The sequence below is a fragment of the Cebus imitator genome, unplaced genomic scaffold, assembly GCF_001604975.1.
Source record: "Cebus imitator isolate Cc_AM_T3 unplaced genomic scaffold, Cebus_imitator-1.0 Scaffold67, whole genome shotgun sequence".
NCBI lineage: Eukaryota > Metazoa > Chordata > Mammalia > Primates > Cebidae > Cebus > Cebus imitator.
The window spans coordinates 5,323,150-5,346,849 of NW_016107382.1; the positions used below are offsets into that span (position 1 = coordinate 5,323,150).

The following is a 23,700-nucleotide window of genomic DNA, read 5'->3' on the forward strand; positions in this document are numbered from 1 at the left end:
TGTTGGGGTGTGCTACAGACCTGGTGATTTGTATGCAGGAAGTTTATTGGGGAATGCTCTTAGGATCAGCGCCTCAGGGGGTACTGTCAAAAGGGCAGGATTGCATCATGGTCCTCAACTGGGAGGGTTTGGAACCCCAGGATATATTCAGTAACATCTGGAGACATACTGGCATCTAGTGGATAGAGGTAAGGACACTGCTAAATACCCTGTAATATACGGGGTGGCCACCGCAACAAAGAACCATCCAGCTCAAAATGTCAGCAGTGCTAATTTTGAGAAACCCTGGGGTAAAAGGATAAGCTGAGTGGCAGTCACAGAAAAGGCCTCATTTCATTCCAAGGGGAGCTCTGGAGTCAGGTGGGCCCTTCACAGTGTTCTACGTGGGCCAGTCATGGGATACAGAAAGGAGGCGTGACCTCAGAAATGTGTTTGTCTTTGGCTTCAGACAACCCTGAGAAAGCTAAGAGCAGACAGTTGCCAATACTCTCGATACTGGAGAAATGAGAGCTTCAGCCCTGAAAAGGTTATGGAGGGAGACTGGGTGGAAAACACAGGGGGAAATCGTTAACCAGCTTTATTTCTCTCTCACTATTGTCTTTAAGTTTTTTCTAAACGTTATTTTTAATTGACAAATAATAATTTTGTATATTATGGAACACAAAGTGATATTTTGATCCATGTTTACATTGTGAAATGATTAAATCAAACCAATTAACAGATTCACCACCTCACATACTTACTGTTTGTTTATGGTATAAACAGTTAAAGTCTGCTGTCTGAGCAATTTTGAAATATGTAGTGCATTATTATTTACTATAGTCATCATTCTATGATGTGATCACTAAAGCTTATTCCTTTTGCCTAATTGTCTAAGTTTTGTTGAACCTTGGCCTCGCCTTCCCCTTTTGTTTTACCACCAATGAATCTCATTGCTTCTTAGGGCAATTTCAGGCATAAGAAAACATTCCACTTTCAAGTCTTCCAAACTCTAGCTCAGTTTATTTTAGAATGTTAATCCCTCATTCGGTGCAAAACCTCCCTTTCTCTTTACTCCAATCTATTCTTGGGTGGGAAACTGGTGAGGACAAAGGAGCACATGAGCTTTCTTTTATTTCTCTTATTTTGACTTCCGTTCCCACATACTCTGCTAACTGTAGGGCAAAGGGCAGGAGGGGAGGTAAAAGGGTGAAAAAGTTTGGTGGCCACAGTGTAGAGGTTGTTGATCCAATAATTATCACCTCTCTATTATATTTTTTACTGTTTCCCTTTCTACTTGTTCATTTTCCTTTGTCCACTAAGGTACTCACAAATCCTTTCAGTTTTAACAGATACACACCAAGAAATAAAATGGTGGCATCATCCTTCCTTGCTATCATTGTGCCTTTTTCTTTTTCTTTTTTTTTTCTGAGACAGAGTTTCACTCTTGTTGCCCAGGCTGGAGTGCAATGGTGCTATCTCAGCTCACTGCAACCTCCTGGGTTCAAGCGATTCTCCTGCCTCAGCAATATAAATGCCGGTAATATATATTCTTCTGTGTATGGCTTCTTTTGATCAACATTATATTTGTGAGAATGATTGTTTCTGTTGTGTGTAGCTTGGATTAATTCCTTTTTACTGCTGTATACTATTCAATTTCATGAATATATCACATATATCCATTCTATTGTAGATGAACATTGGAGATGTTTCTAATTTTTGCCTATTTCCAGTAATATTGCTACAGCCTTTCTTGTATACACCTTTGGCTAAATGCTGTATGCAATTATATTGGGTGTATATCGAGTAGAAGTAGTGAGTCATTGGTTTTTGCATATTTTTAAATTCAGTGGACAATGGCAAATAGTATTCCAAAGTGGTTGTACCAATTTATACTCTTGTCAGTAGTATTAGAGTTTCAGTTGTTTCATGTCCTTGCAAACATCTGGTATTTTCAATCTTCTTAATATAACCATTATAATGGTTTCACAGTGTGATACTAATTGTATTTCCTTAATGACTGATGAGGTTGAGCCTTTCTTTGTGTGTTTACGGGCCATTTAGATATCTTATTCTTTGAAATGCCTGTTTAAATCTTTGCCCACTTTTTTGTTGTGTTGCCTGTTCTTTTTCCTATTGATTTGAAGAGTTTTTTTAAAAACATACTTTGGATTCAACCTCTTTGTTAGTTGTGTGTTTTGCAAATATCATCTCCAATTCCCATGTTCCTAAAATGTCTTGACGAAAAGAAGTTATCTATCTAACTGTAATCCAAATTTTTCATCTTTTCCTACACAATTAGAAACTGGTTTTTGTTTCCTGTTTAAGACAAGCCTAGATGATGAAAATATTCTATTGTTTTTCTCAAGAAAGTTCATTTTTCTGTCTGTCATATTTATATCTAAGTTCTACTTGGAATGGCCTTTTGTGTAGAGCAGGAGGCAGGTAATTAAGATTCTATCCTGTTTCCAAATGGATATCCAATCTGCCCAGAATCATTTATTCAAAATACTGAATTTTCCTCACTGTTCTTTAGTGGTTACTGTATTGCATATCAAGTTTCTATATCAATAAGGGTCTTTTTCTTTTCTGTTATATTCTGTTGGTATAGTTGTATTTTTTCTTACTTACTTTCTAATAAGCCTTGATATGTGGTATAGCAAAGCATCCTACCTTGTTTCTCTTCTTAAAGAGTATATTGATGGTTTTTGGTCCATTGCCATTTTTGTTACAGTTTTAGAATCAGCTTGTCATGTTCCACAAAAAGTCTTGTTATTTTGATTGAAGAAAACATATTTTTGCAATGTTGGAAGTTGCATTCATATACAATGTATCTCTCTCTCTTTATGCCACTCTAAATTTATCTCAATTAAATTTTGTAGTTTTCTTCAAGGAAGTCTTGAGCATCTTATTCAAAGGAAGTTGATACTTTTATTTTTATTTTTAAAAATGTTTAAGTTTTTGTGGGTTCGTAATAGGTGTATATATTTAAGGGGTACATGAGATATTTTGATACAGGCATATAGTGTGTGGTAATCACATCATCAAGATAAATGGAGTACCCATCCCCTCAAGCATTTATCTTTGTGTTACAAGGAATCCAATTATACTCTTTTAGTTATTTTAAAATGTATAATAAATTATTGTTGACTGTAGTCACACTGTTGGACAAATACTAGATCTTATTCATTCTCTCTAAGAATATTTTCACACTCGTTAGCTATCCCCACTTCCCCCTACCTTCCCTCACCCTCCACAACAACTACCCTTCCCAGCGTCTGGTAACGTAGTTCTACTCCTTATCTCTGTGAATTCAAATGTTTTAATTTTTAGCTCCCACAAATAAGTGAGAACATGCAAAGCTTGTCTTTCTGTGCCTGGCTTATTTCACTTAACATAAGACCTCCAGTTCCATCCATGTTGTTGCAAATGACAGGATTTCATTCTTTTTTTATGGCTAAATACTATTCCATTGTGTCTATATATATATCACATTTTTTAAAATTAACTTTTATTTTATATTTGGAAATATATGTGAAAGTTTTTTTTATATAGGTAAACAGGTTTCACAAGGGTTTGTTGTACATATTATTACATTACCCAGCTATTAAGCTGTCCGTTGTTTCCTTCTTTGAGTTCATAAGTTCTTATCATTTAGTACTCACTTGTAAGTGAGAACATGCATTATTTAGTTTTCTGTTCCTGTGTTAATTTGCTAAGGTTAAGACCTTCTAGCTCCATTCATGTTCCCACAAAAGACACGATCTCATTCTTTTTTATGGCTACATGGTACTCTGTGGCGTATATGTACCACATTTTCTTTAGTCTATCATTGAATGGCATTTAGGTTGCTTCCATGACCTTGATATGGTGCATAGTGCTGCAATGAACATTTGCATGAATGTATATTTAATTATTTCAATTGGTTTCTGGGGAACAGGTGGTGTTCGATTACACGGATAAGTCTTTTAGCGGTGATTTCTGAGATTTTGGTGCACCCATAACCCAAGCAGTATACACTTTACCCAATGTATAGTCTTTATCCCTCACATCCCTGCCACTATTTCCCCCGAGTTTCCAAAGTACATTGTATCATTCTTATGCCTTTGCATTCTCATAGCTTAGCTCCCACTTATGAGTGAGAACATATGATGTTTGGTTTTCCATTCCTGAGTTACTTCACTTAGAGTAATGGTCTCCAATTTCTTCCAGGTTGCTATCAATGCCATTATTTTATTCCTTTTTAAGGTTGAATAGTATTCCATGGTATACATACCACAGTTTCTTTATCTACTCATTGATTGATGGGCACTTGTGTTGGTTCCATATTTTTCCAATTGCAAATTGTGCTGCTATAAACATGGGTGTGCAAGTATCTTTTTTTGTATAATGACTTATTTTCCTCTGGGTAGATACCCAGCAGTGGAATTTCTGGACCAAATGGTAATTCTACCTTTAGTTCTTTCAGGAATCTCCACACTGTTTTCCATAGTGGTTGTACTAGTTTACATTCTCACCAGTAGTGTAAAAGTGTTCCCTTTTCACCACATCCATGCCAACATCTATTATGTTTTGATTGTCTGATTATGGCCATTCTTTCAGGAGTAATCTGATATCACATAGTGGTTTTGATTTGCATTTACTTGATAATTAGTGACACTGAGTGTTTTTTTTTTTTTCATCTGTTTTTTGACCATTTGTATATCTTCTTTTGAGAATTTATGTTCTTAGCCCACTTTTGATGGGATTATTTTTTCATGACTTGTTTGAGTTCCTTGTAAATTCTGAATATTAGTTCTTTGTCAGATGTGCAGATTACAAAGATTTTCTCCCATTCTGTGGGTTGTCTGTTTATTCTGCTGATTGTTTCTTTTGCTGTGCAGAAGCTTTTTAGTTTAAATAAGTCCCAGCTACTTATCTTTGTTTCTCTTTGCTTGTTTGTTTTTTGGAGATGGAATCTTACTCTGTCGCCCAGGCTGGAGTGCAGTGGTGTGGTCTCGGCTCACTGCAATTTCCATCTCCTGCATTCAAGTGATTCTCCTGCCTCATCCTCCCAAGTAGCTGGGATTACAGATGCTCACCACCACACCCAGCTAATTTTGTATTTTTAATAGACACAGGGTTTCACGATGTTAGCCAGGCCAGTCTCGAACTCCTGACCTCAGGTGATCCTCCCATCTTGGCCTCCCAAAATGTTAGGATTACAGGCGTGAGCCACTTTGCCTGGCCTTATCTTTGTTTTTGTTGCATTTGCTTTTGGGTTCTTACTCATAAAGTCTTTGCCTAAGCCAATGTCTAGAAGGATGTTTCCAATGCTATCTTCTAGAATTTTTATAGTTTCAGGTCTTAGATTTACGTCTTTGACCCATCTTGCATTGATTTTTGTATAAGGTGAGAGATGAGGATCCAGTTTTGTTCATCTACATGTGGCTTGCTAATTATCTCAGCACCATTTGTTGAATAGGGTGTTGTTTCCCCACTTTATGTTTTGGTTTGCTTTGTTGAAGATCAGTTGACTGTAAATATTTGCCTTTATTTCTGGGTTTTCTATTATGTTCCATTGGTCTCTATGCTTGTTTTTATACCAGTACCATGTTGTTTGGGTGCCTATGGCCTTATAGTACAGTTTGAAGTAGAATAATGTGATGCCTCCAGATTTGTTCTTTTTGCTTAGTCTTGCTTTGGCTTTGCAGGCTTTTTTGATTCCATATAAGTTTCAGGATTGTTTTTTCCTAGTTCTGTGAAGAATGACAGTGGTATTTTGATGGGAATTTCATTTAATTTGTATATTGCTTTTGGCAGTATGGTCGTTTTTACAAAATTGACTCTACCCATCCATGAGCATGGAATGTGTTTCCATTTATTTCCACTTATGATTTATTTCTTCAGTATTTCATAGTTTTCCTTGTGGAATTCTTTCATCTCCTTGGTTAGATATATTCCTAAGTATTTTATTTTATTTTTGCAGCTATTGTGAAAGGGGTTGAGTTCTTGATTTGATTCTCAGCTTGGTCGCTGTTGGTGTATAGCAGAGCTACTGGTTTTTGTACATTAATTTCATATCCTGAAACTTTGCTGAATTCATTTACCAGTTCTAGGAGCTTTTTGGATGAGTCTTCATGGTTTTCTAGGTATACAATCATGTCATCACAAACGGTGACTATGACTTCCTCTTTACTGACTTGGATGTCCTTTATTTCTTTCTCTTCTCTGGTTGGTCTGGCTAGGACTTCTAGTACTATGTTGAATAGAAGTGGTGAAAGTAAGCAACCTTTAGTTCTCAGGGGGAGTGCTTTCAGCTTTTCCCTTTTAGTATAATGTTGGTTGTGGGTTTGCCATAGATAGCTTTTGTTGCCTTTGGGGATGTCCCTTCTATGCCAATTTTATTGAGGGTTTTAATCTTAAAGGAATGTTGGATTGTGTCAGATCTTTTTCTGCATCTATTGAGATGATCATGTGATTTTTGGTTTTAATTCTGTTTATGCCGTGCATTACATTTATTGACTTGCATGTGTTAAACCATCTCTGCATCCCTAGTATGAAACCCACTTGATCATGGTGGATTATCTTTTTAATATGCTGTTGAATTTGGTTAGCTAGTATTTTCTTGAGGATTTTTGCATCTATGTTCATTGGTCTATAGTTTTCTTTTTTTGTTATGTACTCTCTTGGTTTTGATATTAGGGTGATACTGGCTTTATAGAATGATTTAAGGAATATTCACTCTTTCTCTGTCTTCTGGATTAGTGTCAATAGGATTAGTACAAATTCTTTGAATATCTGATAGAATTCAGCTATGAATCATCTGGTCCTGGAATTTTTTTCTTGGTAACTTTTAAATTACCATTTCAATCTTCCTGCTTGTTATTAGTCTGTTCAGAGCTTCTATTACTTCCTGGTTTAATCTAGGAGGGTTGTATATTTCCAGGAATTTATCCATCTCCTCTAGGTTTTCTAGTTAATGCATGTAAAAGTGTTCACAGTAGCTTTGAATAATCTCTTGTATTTCTGTGGTATTGGTTGTAATATCTCCCATTTTGTTTCTAATTGAGCTTATTTGGATCTTTTCTCTTCTTGATTAGTCTTGCTAATGGTCTATTAATTTTATTTATCATTTCAAAGAACCAGCTTTTTCTTTCATTTATCTTGGTATAGTTTTTTTGTTGTTTCAAGTTCATTTAGTACTGCTTTGATCTTGGTTATTTCTTTTCTTCTGCTAGGTTTGGGTTTGGTTTGTTTTTGTTTCTCTAGTTTTTTGAGGTGTGAACTTAGATTGTCTATTTGTGTTCTTTCAGATGTTTTGATACAGGCATTTAATGCTTGCTATGAACTTTCCTTTTAGCACTGCTTTTGCTGTATCCCAGAGGCTTTAATAGGTTGTCTCACTATTACCATTCAGCTCAAAGAATATTTTAACTTCAATCTTTGTTTCATTGTTGACCCAAAAATCATTTAGGAACAGCTTATTCAATTTCCATGGATTTGCATGGTTTTGAGGGTTCCTTTTGGAGTTGATTTTCAATTTTATTCCATTGAAATTGAATGGTTTGAGAAAATATTTGCTATATTTTTAATTTTCTTAAATTATAGAAAATGTTTGCTATAATTTCAATTTTCTTAAATGTGTTGAGACATGTTTTGTGGCCTATCATATGGAAAATGTTCCATGTGCTGATTAATACAATGTATATTCTGGAGTTGTTGGGTAGAATGTTCTGTAAATATCTCTTAAGTTCATTTGTTCTAGGGTATAGTTTAAGTTCATTGTTTCTTTACTGACATCCTGTCTTGATGATCTATCTAGTGCTGTCAGTGGAGTATTAAAGTCCCCCACTATTATTGTATTGCTGTCTGTCTCATTTCTTAGGTCTAGAAGTAATTGTTTTATACATTTGGGAGTTCCAGCATTAGGTGCATATATATTTAGGACTGTGATATTTTACTGTTGGACTAGTCCTTTTATCATTGTATAATGTCCTTCTTTGTCTTTTTTAACTGCTGTTGCTTTAAAGTCTGCTTTTTCTGATATAAGAATAGCTTCTCTTGCTCACTTTTGGTGTCCATTTGCATGGAATATCTTTTTTCCACCTGTTTACCTTAAGTTTATATGATTCCTTATGAGTCAGGTGAGTCTCGAAGACAGCAGATACTTGGTTGGTGAAATTTTAATCCATTCTGCCATTCTGTATTTTTTAAGTGGAACATTTAGGCCATTTACCTTCAATTTTGGTATTTAGATGTGAGGAATTATTCTATTCATTGTGCTATTTGTTGCCTGAATAACTTGTTATTTTTTCCCCCTTGTGTTATTGTTTTATATGTCCTGTGAGGTTTATGTTTTAAAGAGATTTTATTTTGGTGTATATTGAGGATTTGTTCAAGATGGAGAGCTCCTTCCAGCAGTTTTTGTAGTGCTGGCTTGGTATTGGCAAATTCTTTCAGCATTTATTTGTCTGAAAAAGACTGTATCTTTTCTTCATTTATGAAGCTTAGTTTCACTGGTTACAAAATTCTTGGCTGATAATTGTTTTGTTTAAGGAGTCAAAGTTAGGACCATAATCCCTTCTAACTTGTAGGGTTTCTGCTGGGAAATCTGCTGTTAATCTGATAGGTTTTCCTTTATAGGTTACCTGATGCTTTGGCCTCATAGCTCTTACGATACTTTTTTTCATCTTGACTTTAGATAACATAATGTCTATATGCCTGGACAATAATTTTTTTGCAATTAATTTTCCAGATGTTCTTTGAGCTTCTTATATTTGAATATCTAGATGTCTAGCAAGGCTGGGGAAGTTTTTCTTGATTATTCCCTCAAATACAGTTTCCATACTTTTAGATTTCTCTTCTTCAGGAACACCAATTATTCTTAGATTTGATTGTTTAACATACTCCCAACCTTCTTGGAGGCTTTGATCATTTTTTAAAATTCTTTTTGCTTTGTCTTTGTTGGGTTGGGTTAATTCAAAAGCCTTGTCTTTGAGCTCTGAAGTTCTTTCTACTACTTGTTCAATACTATTGGTGAGCCTTTCTAGTGTATTTTGCATTTCTCTAAGTATGTCCTTCATTTCCAGAAGTTTTTTTAAATTTAATGTTATTTATTTCACTGGAGATTTTTTCATTCATGTCCTATATCATGTTTTTGATTTCTCTAAGTTGGACTTTACCTTTCTCTGGTGCCTTCTTGATTAGCTTAGTAGTTAACCTTCTGAATTTTTTTTCTGGCAATTCAGAGAGATTTTGTCTTAGTTTTGATCCATTGTTGGTGAGCTAGTGTGATTATTTAGGGGTGTTAAAGAACCTAGTTTTTTTATATTACTAGATTTGTTTTTCTGGTTTCTTCTCATTTGGGTAGACTATGTTAGTGGGAAGATCTGGGACTCAAGGGCTGCTATTCAAATTCTTTTGTCCCAGTGGCCAAATAGGAACAGTTCTGGAGTGCAGTTCCCAGCGAGAAGAACACAGAGGGTGAGTGATCACCACATTTCCATATGAGTTTTTACTGCTCACAGACCTGGAGATTCCTGGGCTGAAAAGTGCCATGAGTTTCTAGCATGGCTGTTTCAGCTGGTGCTGCAGGTCTCTGCACAAAACTCGCACAAATCCGGGTGGCTGTTTCAACAGGTGCCTGGAGTGCCTGGGATACAGAGCCACCCGTTCAACTGAAAAAAAGGGGGCTGAAACAGCGAGCCAGGTGATCTGGCTCAGTGGGTCCCACCGCCCACAAAGACCAGCAATCTGAAATGCTCTGGATTGAGAGTTTCACAGCAAGTGCAGCTGGATCTGGTACAGTCCAGCTCAGTGGGGGGAAGGGCATCAGCCATTACCGAGGCAGTGCACCACTACCAAAGCAGTCCACCATTACCGAGGCAGTCCGCCATTACTGAGGCAGTCTGCCATTGCCGAGGTAATCCACCATTACTAAGGCAGGCCACCATTACTGATGCACTTCTAACAGGAAGTTCACACAGCAGCTGGGCGGAGCCAATGGCAGCTCAGTAACGCCTCTGCTGGCAGACTATAGCTAGACTACCACCGTGTGGGGCAAGGCATCTCTGAAAAAAGGCAGCAGCATGTCAGGAACTTATAAAACTTCACCTTTCCAGGACAGAGCACCTGGGGAAAAAGCATGTATGAGTTCCGCTGCAGCAGACTTAAACGTACCTGCCCAGAAGCTCTAAATGGAACAATGGAGCTCCCAGCTCAGAACTTGAACTCCTATAAGGGACAGGCTGTCTCCTCAAGGAGCTTCCTGACCCCTATATATCTGAAGAGACACTCATAAAGGAGAGCTCAGGCTGACATCTGGCAGGTATCCTTCTGGGACGGAGATAACAGAAGAAAAAACTGGCAAAAACTCTTACTGTTCTGCAGACCCCGCGGGTGATCCCCAGGCAAGCGGGTCTGGAGTAGACCTCCAGCAGTCCTACAGCAGAGGGGCATGATGATTAGAAGGAAAACTAAGAAACAGAAAGAAATAACTTCAGCATCAACAAAAAGGACATCCACTCAGAGTCCCCTCCGAAAGTCACCAACTACAAAGACCACAGGTAGATAAATCCACAAAGATGGGAAGAAACCAGCACAAAAAGGATGAAAGCACCCAAAACCAGAATGCTTCTCCTCCTCCAAGGGATCACAACTCCTCACCAGGAAGGGAACAAAGCTGGATAGAGAATGAGTATGACGAATTGACAGAAATAGGCTTCAGAAGGTAGGTAATAACAGACTTCTCTGAGGTAAAAGAACATATTCTTACCCAATGCAAAGAAACTAAGAACTTTGAAAAAGGGTTAGATGAAATGCTAACGAGAATAAACAGCTTAGAGAAGAATGTAAATGACCTGATGGAGCTGAAAAACACATCAAGAGAACATTGCGAAGCATACACAAATTTCAATAGCTGAATCAATCAAGCAGAAGAAAGGATATCAGAGATTGAAGATCAACTCAATGAAATAAAATGAGAAAGCAAGATTAGAGAAATAAGAGTGAAAAGAAATGAACAAAGCCTCCAAGAAATATGGGATTATGTGAAAAGACCTAATCTACATTTGATAGATGTACCTGAATGTGATGGAGAGAATGAATCCAAGCTGAAAAACAGTCTTCAGGATATTATTCAGAAGAACTTCCCCAACCTTGCAAGGCAGGCCAACATTCAATTCAAGGAAATACAGAGAATACCACAAAGATATTCCTCAAGAAGAGCAACCCCAAGGCACATAATTGTCAGATTCACTAGTGTTGAAATGAAGGAAAAAATGCTAAGGGCCAGATAGAAAGGTCTGGTTACCCACAAAGGGAAGTCCATCAGACTCGCAGTGGATCTCTTGGCAGAAACCCTACAATCCAGAAGAGAGTGGGGGCCAATATTCAATATCCTTAAAGAAAAGAACTTTCAGCCTAGAACCACTGCTCAAGAAAATAAGAGAGGACACAAACAGATGGAAGAACATTCCATGCTCATGGTTAGGAAGAATCAATATTGTGAAAATGGCCATACTGCCCAAAGTAATTTACAGATTTAATGCTATCCCCATCAAGCTAACTATGACCTTCTTCACAGAACTGGAAAAAACCACCTTAAACTTCGTATGGAACCAAAAGAGAACCCACATAGCCAAGACAATCCTAAGGAAAATGAACAAAGCTGGAGGCATCATGCTACCTGACTTCTAACAATACTACAAGGCTACAGTAATCTAAACAGCATGGTATAACAGAGATATAGACCAATGGAACAGAACAGAGGCCTTATAAGCAATGCCACACATCTACAACCATCTGATGTTTGACAAACCTGACAAAAACAAGCAATGGGGAAAGGATTCCCTGTTTGATAAATGGTGTTGGGATAACTGGCTAGCCATGTGCAGAAAACAGAAACTGGACCCCTTCCTGACACCTTACACTAAAATTAACTCCAGATGGATTAAAAACTTAAATGTAAGACCTAACACCATAAACACCCTAGAAGAAAACCTCGGCAAAACCATCCAGGACATAGGCATAGGCAAGGACTTCATGACTAAAACACCAAAGCACTGGCAACAAAAGCTAAAATAGACAAATGGGACCTAATTAAACTCAAGAACTTCTGTACAGCAAAAGAAACAATCAATTAGAGTGAACCAGCAACCAACAGAATGGGAAAAATTTTTGCAATCTACCCATCTGACAAAAGACTAATATTCAGAATCTACAAAGATCTAAAACAGATTTACAAGAAAAAAAAAAAAAACAAACCCATTCAAAAGTGGGTGAAGGACATAAACAGACACTTTTCAAAACAAAATAAATGTGAGGCCAATAAACATATGAAAAAATGCTCATCATCTCTGATGATTAGAGAAATACAAATCAAAATCACATTGAGATACTATCTCACACCAGTTAGAATGGCAATCATTAAAAAATCTGGAGACAACAGATGCTGGAGAGGATGTGGAGAAATAGGAACACTTTTACACTGTTGGTGGGAATGTAAATTAGTTCAACCATTGTGGAAGACAGTGTGGCGATTCCTCAGGGACCTAAAAATAGAAATTCCATTTGACCCAGCAATTCCATTACTGGGTATATATCCAAAGGATTATAAATCATTCTATTATGAAGACATATGCACACGTATGTTCGTTGCAGCACTGTTTACAACAACAAAGACCTGGAACCAACCCAAATACCCATCGATGATAGACTGGACAGGGAAAATGTGGCACATATACACCATGGAATACTATGCAACCCTAAAAAATGATGAGTTTGTGTGCTTTGTAGGGACATAGATGTATCTGGAAACCATCATTCTCAGCAAACTGACACAAGAATGGAAAATCAAACACTGCATGTTCTCACTCACAGGCGGGTGTTGAACAATGAGAACACATTGACACAGGGAGGGGAGCATCACACACTGGGGGTCTGTTGTGGGGGACTAGGGGAGGGATAGTGAGGTTAAGGAGGTTGGGGAGGGATAACATGGTGAGAAATGCCAGATACAAGTGACGGGGGATGGAGGCAGCAAACCATATTGCCATGTATGTACCTATGCAACAATTCTGCATGATCTGCACATGTAGTCCAGAATCTGAAGTACAATTATGTATATATATATATATATATAATTTTAAACACACACACACACACACACATATATATATATATATATATGTGTAAAAAAATAACAAACAAAAAAACAAATTCTTTTGTCCCACGGGGTGCTCCTTTAATGTGGTGCTCTCCTCTTTCCCCTAGGGATGGGGCTTCCTGAGACCGGAATTGCAGTGATTTTTATTTTTCTTCTGGATCTAGCCACCCAGCAGAGCTACCAGGCTCTGGGCTAATACTGGATAGTGTCTGCAAAGTGTCCTCTGATATGACCTGTTCTTAGGTCTCTCAGCCATAGACACCAGCATCTGCTCTGGTGGAAGTAGTGTTGTGAAGTCTTGTTCGTATTTTTGGGTTTGCACTGGTTTTGTGTTGGCTAGTCTCCGGGCAGGAGGTGGTGCTTTCAAGAGCACCTCAGCAACAGTTGTGTAGGGAGGATACAAGCTTGCCCTGGGGTGGATTTTGGATAAGTATTCAGATTTCTCAGGCGGTAGGCAGGGCCATAAATCTCCCAAGGAATTATGTCCTTTGTCTTCTGAGATCCTCAGCTGTCCCTGTAGCCTGCAGTGTCCAGTGGCAATCCACCTTCTTCGAAGGGTCTGTGGATTCTCTTGGTTTTCCTGGTATGTTCCTGTGGTAGTTCTTAAAGCAAAACTTCACAATGTGGGTTTCCACCTGCTACTCTTGTCTGTCCTAGTGGGAAGTGCAAGTCAGTCCTGCCTCCTATCTGCCATTTTCCTGTCTCTCACTTATTAGGTAGTAGTGCTTTTGTAGATTGCTTAGGATTTTCTGCATAAGTAGTCATCACCTAAGAGTAGAAAAAGTTTTACATTTTTTAAATCTGTATTTTTAAAAATTTAATTGTCTTGCCTTTTATTACATTGTTAAGGGCCTCCAAAACACCTGTGAGTAAAAGAGATGAAAGTGGTCATTATTGGCTTAATTCCAGTCTTAGGGGTATGTAATCAATATTTTTCATTAAGTACAATACTACCTGTAAGATTTTATAGATGCTCTTTAACAAATTGAAGTTTCCTTCCAGTTTTTTTTTAGATGAGCTCAGAAGGAGAATTGTAAAAATTATTATTCATTCTTTCATTCATTTTAGATGAAGGTCTTGATATGTCACCAAGGTTGGACTCAAACTCCTGGGCTTAAGTGATCCTCCCACCTCAGCCTCCAAGTAGCTAGGACTACAGGTATGCATCACTATGCCCAGCTTTCTTCTAGTTTTAGTTTGCTGAGCATTTTGACATGGATGAATGATGAGTTTTATCAATATTTTTCTGCTTCTAATGAAAGAATCATATGGTTTTTATTGATTTTTGAAAATATGAAGAATTACCTTGATTTTGGAATGCTACAACAATCTTACATTTCTTGGATAAATCCTCCTTGCAATTGTTCTTTACATACATGTTGATGTATTTGGTTTGCTAATATTTTAGTTAAGGAAATTAAGGCCATCTTTATTAGAGGTATGATGCATAGGCTGGGCACAGTGGCTCATGCCTGTAATCCCAGCACTTTGGGAGGCCGTGGAGAGCAGCTCACCTGAGGTCAGGAGTTCAAGACCAGCCTGGCCAACATGGTGAAACCCCGTCTGTACTAAAAAAAGAAAAATTAGCTAGGCGTGGTGGCACACCCCTGTCATCCCAGTTACTTGGGAGGCTGAGGCAAAAGAATTGCTTGAACCCAGGAGGCAGAGGTTGCAGTGAGCCAAGATCACGCCATTGCATTCCAGCCTCCCAAGTAACAGCAAGATTCCATCTCAAAAAAAGAAAAAGAGATACTGAAGCAGGAGCAGTTGCAAGAAACAGACCTCTTGGACACCGAACTAGGAAGGAAGTGGTGATTTATTTCGGCTAGAAGCAAGGTGACATAGCTGCCTAATAGCAAAGCTCATCTAACAAAGAGAAGTGCTGCCCTTATATAGGCTTACAACTCTAGAAATTACACGTGAAAGGGTCTTGGGTTTACAACTCTAGAAATTACACGTGAAAGGGTCTTGGGTTTACAGCTCTAGAAATTATATGTGAAAGGGTCTTGGGTTTATAGTTCGTGGAGTAGGCATGGGATGTGTGGCTTAGGTAGAATTTGATCTTGTTTAGATAAAAACAATGCCTTCCGGAAAGATTCGTCCATACCATGCCTGCCATCTGTAGGAGAGATTGTGGTAATCGGTAGGGGTCTTATTTTCACCCTGGCTGGTGGCGCCAACTGGTCCCCCTTCTGGCTGACTTCTAGCTTCTCCTTTTGAGATGCAATGCAGAGGGCTGAAGAGGATTAAGGGTCTCCTTCCTCAATACAATGCATAATTTAAAAATAAAGTGTCTTTATCAGTTTATGGACTAAGATTATGCTGGTATCATAAAATGAATTGAAATTCTTCCTTGCTCTCTCTTTTCTGAAATAGTGTATTTAAGAATGTTATTTTTTTTCTTAAATATTTGTTAGAATTCATCAATGAAACCATGTGGGCCTGGAACAGTCTCTGAAGAAAGAGTTTGATAATGATTTTAGTTTTCCTTAATAGATATAGGACACTTCAGATTTTTATCTTGTGGCATTTTTTGTACTTTTCTTGTTAAAAAAAATGTTCATTTCATCTGAATTGGTCAATTTGTTGGCATAAAATTGTTAATAACATTCCCTCATTATCTTATTAATGTCTATTCTATCTTAGTAATAACCACTCTTGTTCGCACTAGTGACATTCCTTACCTGGTTTTTCTTAAATTAGTATAGCTAGGGCTTATAAATCTTTTTGATCTTTTCAAAGAAACAACTTTTGGCTGTGTTTTTCTATCATTTTTCTCTTTCATTGATTTCTTATCTTAACCTTATTATTTTCTTCCTTCTGTATACTTTTCTTGTGCTTTCTCTTTTTATAATCTCTCAAGGGAGGTCTTCAGTCATTGATTTTTAGAGCTTTCTTTCATTGTGACAGAATTATTTAAAGCCATACATTTCCCTGTAAGTACTGTTTTAGTTACATTCTGCAAATTTTGATATGTTGTGATTTTTAGTTGTTGTTATTCAATTCAAAGTATATTCCAGTTCTTATTACAAGTTCTTCTTTGTCCTCTAGCTTATTTAGCATTGTATTAATTTTCATATTTTAGGGAGTTTGCCAGACACGTTATTGTTTTCTAATTCATTTTCCTTTGTGGTCAGAGAACATCCTCCATGTTATTTCAATCCTCTTGAAATAAACTAGCCTTATTTTATGGCCCAGAATATAGTTCCTTTATGAACATACCATGTGTACTTGAAATGAATGTGTATTCAGCTGATTCTGGATGTGCTGTTCTGTAAATGGCAATTAGAATAAGATGATTAATAATGTTGTTCAATTATCTTATGTGTTTACTGATTGTCTGGTTAGTTATGTTATTGCTGAGAGTGGGATGTGAAGTCTTCAACTATGTTCTTGGAGTTATTTCTTCTTTTAATTTTGTCAATCTTTGTTTCATGTATTTTGTTGTCTTATTAGATGCATATACATTTATGATTTTTATATCTTCCTGATGGATTGACACTTTTATCAGATCAAACTGCCTTATTTATCTCTGATAACACTTCCTGTCTTAAGTCAACTTTACTTGATATTAAATAGCCACTTCAGCCTTTCTGTTTGCATGCCATCTCTGTTTCCATTTAATTTCAACCTTTCTACATCATCATATTTAAAATGCATCTCATATGGACAGAAAATAGTTGAGCTTTGTTTTGTTTTTAAGTAATTCTAAAAGTTTCTGCCTTTTAAGTAGAGTTAAAAGGATTGGAGTGCTTGAGTACACTATCCATACAACTGGAATGTATGAACTTTTAATGTTTAATGTAATTGATAGGGTTGGATTAGGTCTGCAATATTATTATTTGTTTTCTGTATATCAATCTCTCTATATTTTTCTTTCCTTTGTTTCTTTTCTCTTTTAACTTATTTAAATAATTTTTAGAATTACCTTTTAATTTATCCATTGCTTTTTAGCTATGTCTCCTTGCATTAAATTTTAGTAGTTGCTGTAAGAATTAAAATATATATGGTTAACTTTCCATAGCATAGTTAAAATAAATATGCCAATTCACATTAATGTAACAATTTTTATAGCAATGGGGATATTTCATTTATCATCACCTTACTCAGTCTTTTATGCTATGGTTTTCATATGTATTACATATCTGTATCTATCTATCTATAGTAAATTCCATAAGACTATGTCTTAATTTTTGCTTTAAACAGTCAGGTGTATTTTAAAGAAATTAGAGGAAACACTGATTTTTAAAATGTATCCACATATTTACCTATACAGCCAATCAGTTGCTGAGTCCTTTTGAGTCTTTCTTTTTAAATGTCTCCTATGACTTTATTTTTCTCTTTACTCCTGTTGTCTTATTTGTCCCTATAATAACTTCATGACTAGACCAGGCTTATTAACTAATCACTTTTCCTTCAGGCTTTTTTGTTTTTGTTTTTTTGAGACAGGGTCTCTGTCATTCAGGAGTGCAGTGACATGATCAAGGCTGACTGCAGCCTCGACCTCCTGGGCTCAAGTGATTCTGCCACCTTAGCCTCCCAAGTTGCTGGGACTACAGGCACACAGTACCACATCCAGCTAATTTTTATATTTTCAGTAAAGACAAGGTTTTGCCATGCTGCCCAGGCTGGTGTTGAACTCCTGGGCTCAAGCGATCCACCCACCTCAGTCTCCCAAAGGGCTGTGATTAAAGGTGTGAGCCACTACACCTGGCCCACCTCCATTCAGACTCTCTGTTATCATATTCTCTCTCCCAAACATTGTGAAGGGGAAGGGGGGAGAAAAGGAAATGCAATGAAGAGTCCCTGAGAGTCAAAATGTATAAGTTACCTCAATAAATTGCCAGAAAATAGAGCCTATCTTAGACAGTTTCGTATTCTATGCATTGTCTTGTATGATGCCTTTCACAAAGAAGGCACTCGATGAATATTTATCAGATTGTTAAATGAACAAAGTGACTGTTTTATTCTTACTTATAATGAGGGAGAACCTGTGTTGCTGAGACAAAGTTATCACTGCAAACTGATAATGATAACTAACAAGAGATGCAGTTAATGATGCATTATTGCTTGTCAGTGAAAACACATAAGTAACAAACAAACAAATTTATTTTACTTTGTGCATAAAATAAAGAATGATTATAGCCAGTTAGGAGAATCCTATTAGAAAGGGGATGAAAAATTACGAATCTTCCAGAAACTTGTCCATCATATCATACCGTACCAATTACAAGGCAGTTTAATTTCAGAATGAAAAGAGGTAAAAAATAATTTGTATTTAAGATGTTAAATTTATCACCTAGTATTATTGCCATAAACATCATGTCAGTGTATGAATGTCTCCAAATACTAGTTTTGTTTTCTAAAAGATGCCAACTGAAGTATTTCCTTTATTTTCTTCTTCCTGTTCTGCTTTTCATTTTCTTTTTGTGGAAGCAGGTACATTTTATACTCATCAGCTGCTGAACTTGTAAATTGACAGGAGATTTCTTAAAATGACAAATAGGAAGGGGTCTCAGATTATTTCAACAGCTGGATTTCTACAATAACTATAACCTGCTAGAATAAATGAACTATGTGTCACTAAAGAGAAAAGAAGTACAGTTTAATTAAAACTGGCTCGGGACAGAAGCATTAATAAACTGCAGTTCCAGAGCAGAACAGAATTCAGGACCCAAAATTCCTGAGGGAACTTTCAATAATAAGGATGCAATTATCTGAACTGACTGCTCGCGAGAGCAAACTTGTTTTGATAATGCCATGTGCTGTTTCCCAGGGTGTAATGATTTGGCAGAGAAATAACCTGGCAGAGTGCACTGAAAATAGTTGCTTTATAGTTACATTGTTGCTTTCTACACATCGTGTAATGAGGTAATACCTGATCTGCAAAAATTACTCATGCATCCAGAGAGTCCTATATCAAATGTCACATGTATGAAATCTCTACTCACTCGATACAGACTAGTCACAAACTCCTCTTGGTAGCTGAGTTCAAAATTCAGTTTTGGATACAAGAAACCAAATTTGCCTTTAAGTCTACATTGCTATTTTTATTAGATCAAAAAGGAAACTTTTAATCTGCTGAAAGGGCATGGCCGCATGCTGACCCCACTGTGTCCTGAATGGATTTGAGGGGTGACTAGAGGTTGTGTGATTCTGTGGGAACACTTACCGGAGTCCAGTTGCGTTTATACTGTTAATCAGATCCTCTTTGTTAGTTTTCTACTGCTGCTATAGCAAATAACACGTTTAGTAGTATAACACACAAGTTTAATATTTTATAATTATGGAGGTCAAAAGTAAAAAATGGTTCCACAGGGCTGCCTAGGAGGTGGTAAGAATCCATTTTCTTGCCTATTTCAGTTTTTAGAGGCTACCTCCACTCCTTGGCTCAAGGCCTCTTCTGTCTTCCAAGTCAGCAGGGTAGCGTCTCCTTTCCTCTCTGAACTCTGCTTCCAGCTCCATGTCTTCTTTCCAGTCTCTGACCTACCTCTCTAAGAACCCTTGTGAATACCCAGATAATTCAGGATAATCTTCCTATCTCAAGATACTTAATCACATCTACAGGGTCTCTTTAACCATGTATGTAACATAGGTACAGGTTCTGGGGATTTGGATGTGGATATCTTTGGGAGGGCTATTATTCAACCGACCATACATCTCCCAAATAGTCAAGGTCCTCCAGAGAAAAAAAAAAAATTAGAGAGACATTTACTATGAGGATTTGGCTGACATGATTATGGAAGCTGAGAAGTCTTCCATCTCAGCCCCCAGCACACGATCCCCTGTAAGCTGGGGACCCAGGAGAGTTGATAGTGTAGTGCCAGCCTGAGTCCAAAGGTCTGAGAATCAGGAGAGCCAGTAGGGTAAGTTCCAGTCTTAAAGCAGGCAGTATTAAGACTCAGGGGTCTATTTTTCATTGCAAGTTCAAAATCAGGAAAAGACCAATGTCTCAGCTCATGCAGTCAGGCAGGATATGTTCCTTCTTATTCAGTCTTTTTGTTCTACTCAGGTCTTTAACTGATTGGATGAGGCCCACCCACATTAGAGAAAGCAATCTGCTTTATTCAGTTCGTTGATTCAAATGTTAATCTCATCCAGAAACACCTTCACAGACACACCCAGAATAATGTTGGACCAAATATCTGGGCATCTTATACCCCAATCAAGTTGACACCTAAAATTAACCATCACAAGAGCAGAAAGGTTTGTAGTAGAAATTGGCTACCTTAAGGTACCAAGGTTCAGTAATACTTGCCACTTTCCTGATGCTGGGATAGCTATATCCAGTGTGTGCTCAGCTATGAGTTTCACAAAAACCCCACAGAGTAGCTTATATGAATTAAGGAGTATGTCTGGCTCATATAAGAGGACCCCAAGCACAGACAATCCATATTTTCTCATTTTCTCTTCTTTTCCTTCCTTCTCTGCCATCCTTAGGGGTGGCTGATGCACCTGAGGTATCCCTCCAGGATTTTAGTCAGGAAAAAGAACAGAAGGGGAAGCACCAATAGTCTTTCACTTATATCCCATTCACCAGAACCAAGTAACAGGACCACCTGGGGACCCCAGGGATATAAGGAGGATTTAACTTTCTTGTTTCTGCAGGGCAGGAAAGCAAACATGAAAGGGTAAAGTCAGCAACTCAAGCGTCCTACAACAACCAAGAATTCTAAGCCTTCAACTTCCCTCCTTATCACTCAGTGACTGAATAAGACCAGCTATCTTATTTTTTAAAAAATATGTCCCTTTGCTCACCTAATTTTTCATCAGAATTCCCAATAGGCAAATAAAAATAACCACAGTGTGTTTATGCATCACCAAAATAACAAAAATTTTAAAAACAAAATTGTTTAAACACACTCAAGTAATAGTTAAGGCTGTAGTTTTCTTCCAAGCAAATCGATTTTTTAAAATTGATTTGTTTTAATTAAACAGACTGAATTAAGTTATCACTCTGCAAGATAGTCTCTGGTATGTTGATGTGTAGGTTCACATCACACCCTCATCACAATGGCCGCAGATCCAGGGCAGCCATCGTGCCCTGCGTGTCTCCACGGCGCCTGTCTCCTGTTGGAAGGCTGAGTTAATCCCTATTCTCCTCTGTGTACCCACTCATTGACTCATCTAAGAATGGACAACTGATGAAAATGGCCAGTTTTTTGCCTAGGAATTTTAAAATTGAAACAGAAAGAGTACGTTTAGTTTCTTTCTGAATGACTGAATTCTAACACAGAGAATCAGGGAGCTACTGTTCTCCATGTTTTGTGTGTTGACTGAGAGCAGAGAAAGTTAGTCCACAGAGAGAAAAGAAACCAAACAATGAAATGGAAAATGGAAGCGCAGAATGCAGCATGGACAAAACCTGAATCATTCTAGATTATTCTTGGAGCCCAGCCACTTTCCTGGGCTTGCCTTGGTTACTGACCTTTAGTCATTTTAAGAATACTGGGGTTAGTTCAATGTAATGTTCTGCTAGTTATAGTTAGACATAACTCTATAAAATGTAGGATTATTGCCTATGCATAAAAATTATGTCTTTAAAAGGACCAGGCATAGTGGCTCACACCTGTAATTCTAGCCCTTTGGTAGGTCAGGGCAGGCAGATCACCTAGGGTAAGGAGTTCAAGACCAGCCCGACCAACATGGTGAAAATTCATCTCTACTAAAAATACAAAAGTTAGCCCAGCACAGTGGCGAGCACCTGTAGTCCCAGCTACTAGGGAGGCAGAGGCAGGAAGAATCGCTTGAACCTGGGAGGCGGAGGTTGTAGTGAACGGAGATTGTGCCACTGCACTCCGGCTTGGGAGACAGGGTGAGACCTGTCTCAAAAAAATTAAATAATAAAATAAACCATGGCCACTATTTGCATTAAGTATTTCAAAGCTTTAATTAGTAAACAATGGCATAAATGTAAGCCTAGGATTATAAAGTCTTTTTGTTTTTGTAAAGCCGAGATCGCACCACTGCACTCCAGCGGGGTGATAGAGCGAGACTCCATCTCAAAAAAAAAAAAAAGTCTCTAAAAGGATTACTTCTGTTACAACAGAGGAAATTAATTTGATTAACTGAAAGACATAATTAAAACCTCTGGCCCATAATTAATCAAACTGTAGCCTTTTTTCTTCATCAAATTCTAATGCATCATACGGTATAACAAAATATGATAAAGTATTTGAAATAGCTGTAGTAAAATTCAGAATATATACATAAAATCTAGACAAGTGCCACACATCAAGAAGGAAACATGAAATATTTTACAGAAATTAAATGTATTAATTTTACACTTTATTTAAAATGCCTGGGATAGACTAGAGAGCACTTTTGTATCATATAGAGAGATTTATTATGTGGGAAGGTTTGGTTTCAGATTTGCTAAATTTGAAAATTAAGATAATGCCATATTTATGTTTCTTACAGGAAACCATCTTTTAATATTTGATGCAAAAATCATTTTATCCACTTTACTCTTAATATCTTATTTTAAGGTGCTAAAATCTGACAACTCTGACAGCAATGATCTTATTTAAAATATAACTATACCATAAAGCACTAAATCCGGGGTCTGTGGTGGTGAGAGATTGTATCACGTAACATATTACACTGCTAATTCATAACGTTTCTTTGTAAAACTGCAAGCAGGGCCATCTCAAGCATCTTGTTAATGAGCTTTATCCTGCCTCCCCTGGGAATGCAGATGGGGTTTGCTTCTAGCCCTTCTGGAGGGAAATAAAGAAATAGAACTGACTAGGTTATAACCCAGATGAAATCCTCATATGAAAAGATTCTCATTTGTGCCATCTGTTTGGGCTGAGCTGGAGATGAAATATAAGGTGTCACTGGCACAGTCCCTAGAGGACTGTCACCAAGTGATCATCCTTCGAATTTACCTTCAACTTATCACAAGCTGCTTTAATTCCTTTCCAGTATGTTCACCATAATGTCATCTGCCTTCAGTTTCCCCTTGGTTTTTAAATACATCCGTGATACAGCTGACTAGCTGTTTCCTTGAAATGTGTATCTCTGCCATGAAACATTCTTGACACCCTTTCAGAATTTTTTTAATAAAATGTAACTCATATTGAGCAAAGGAAAAAGGGAATTCAGCTGTATGATAGAAAGATTCTAGTTTGGTCAAATTGTAACAATAGTCTTTCTTTTTATCAGAAAGGGGTCTTACTAGTCCACAGGGAGCACTTGGAAACGACTGCTTCAAGGGGTTGGTTCTCACTCTCGTGCACATTATCAGCTCCTGGTCAGTCCCAGGAGACAAGGGCAGAGGGCATGATGGTTCTCACAGAGCTACTTTATAAATAAACTCTATGTGACTTTTCTGGGAGTCTCTTAAATCCCTTTATTTTAAAAGATCTGAGCAGAAAATAGAACAAAGGACGATTAAGTGGTGTTTTGTGGTTGGGTGATACATGAAACGTCCTGGTCTATGGAATTGTGAAGGGTAACAGAAACAGCATGATTAGGCATTATGTGAAGAGCGTGACACACTGCCACCATGGCCTGTCCAATTGATGTGGGTAAACTGTCCCAGTTTTTCTTTTTTTTTTTTTTTTTTTTTT

At 37.4% G+C, this 23,700-nt stretch overlaps 1 pseudogene; it reads right to left on the minus strand.

Annotated features, from left to right (window-relative positions):
* Positions 1 to 23,600: 23,600 nt before the first annotated feature.
* LOC108305838 overlaps positions 23,601 to 23,700 on the minus strand; it is a 1,891-nt pseudogene continuing 1,791 nt past the window's right edge.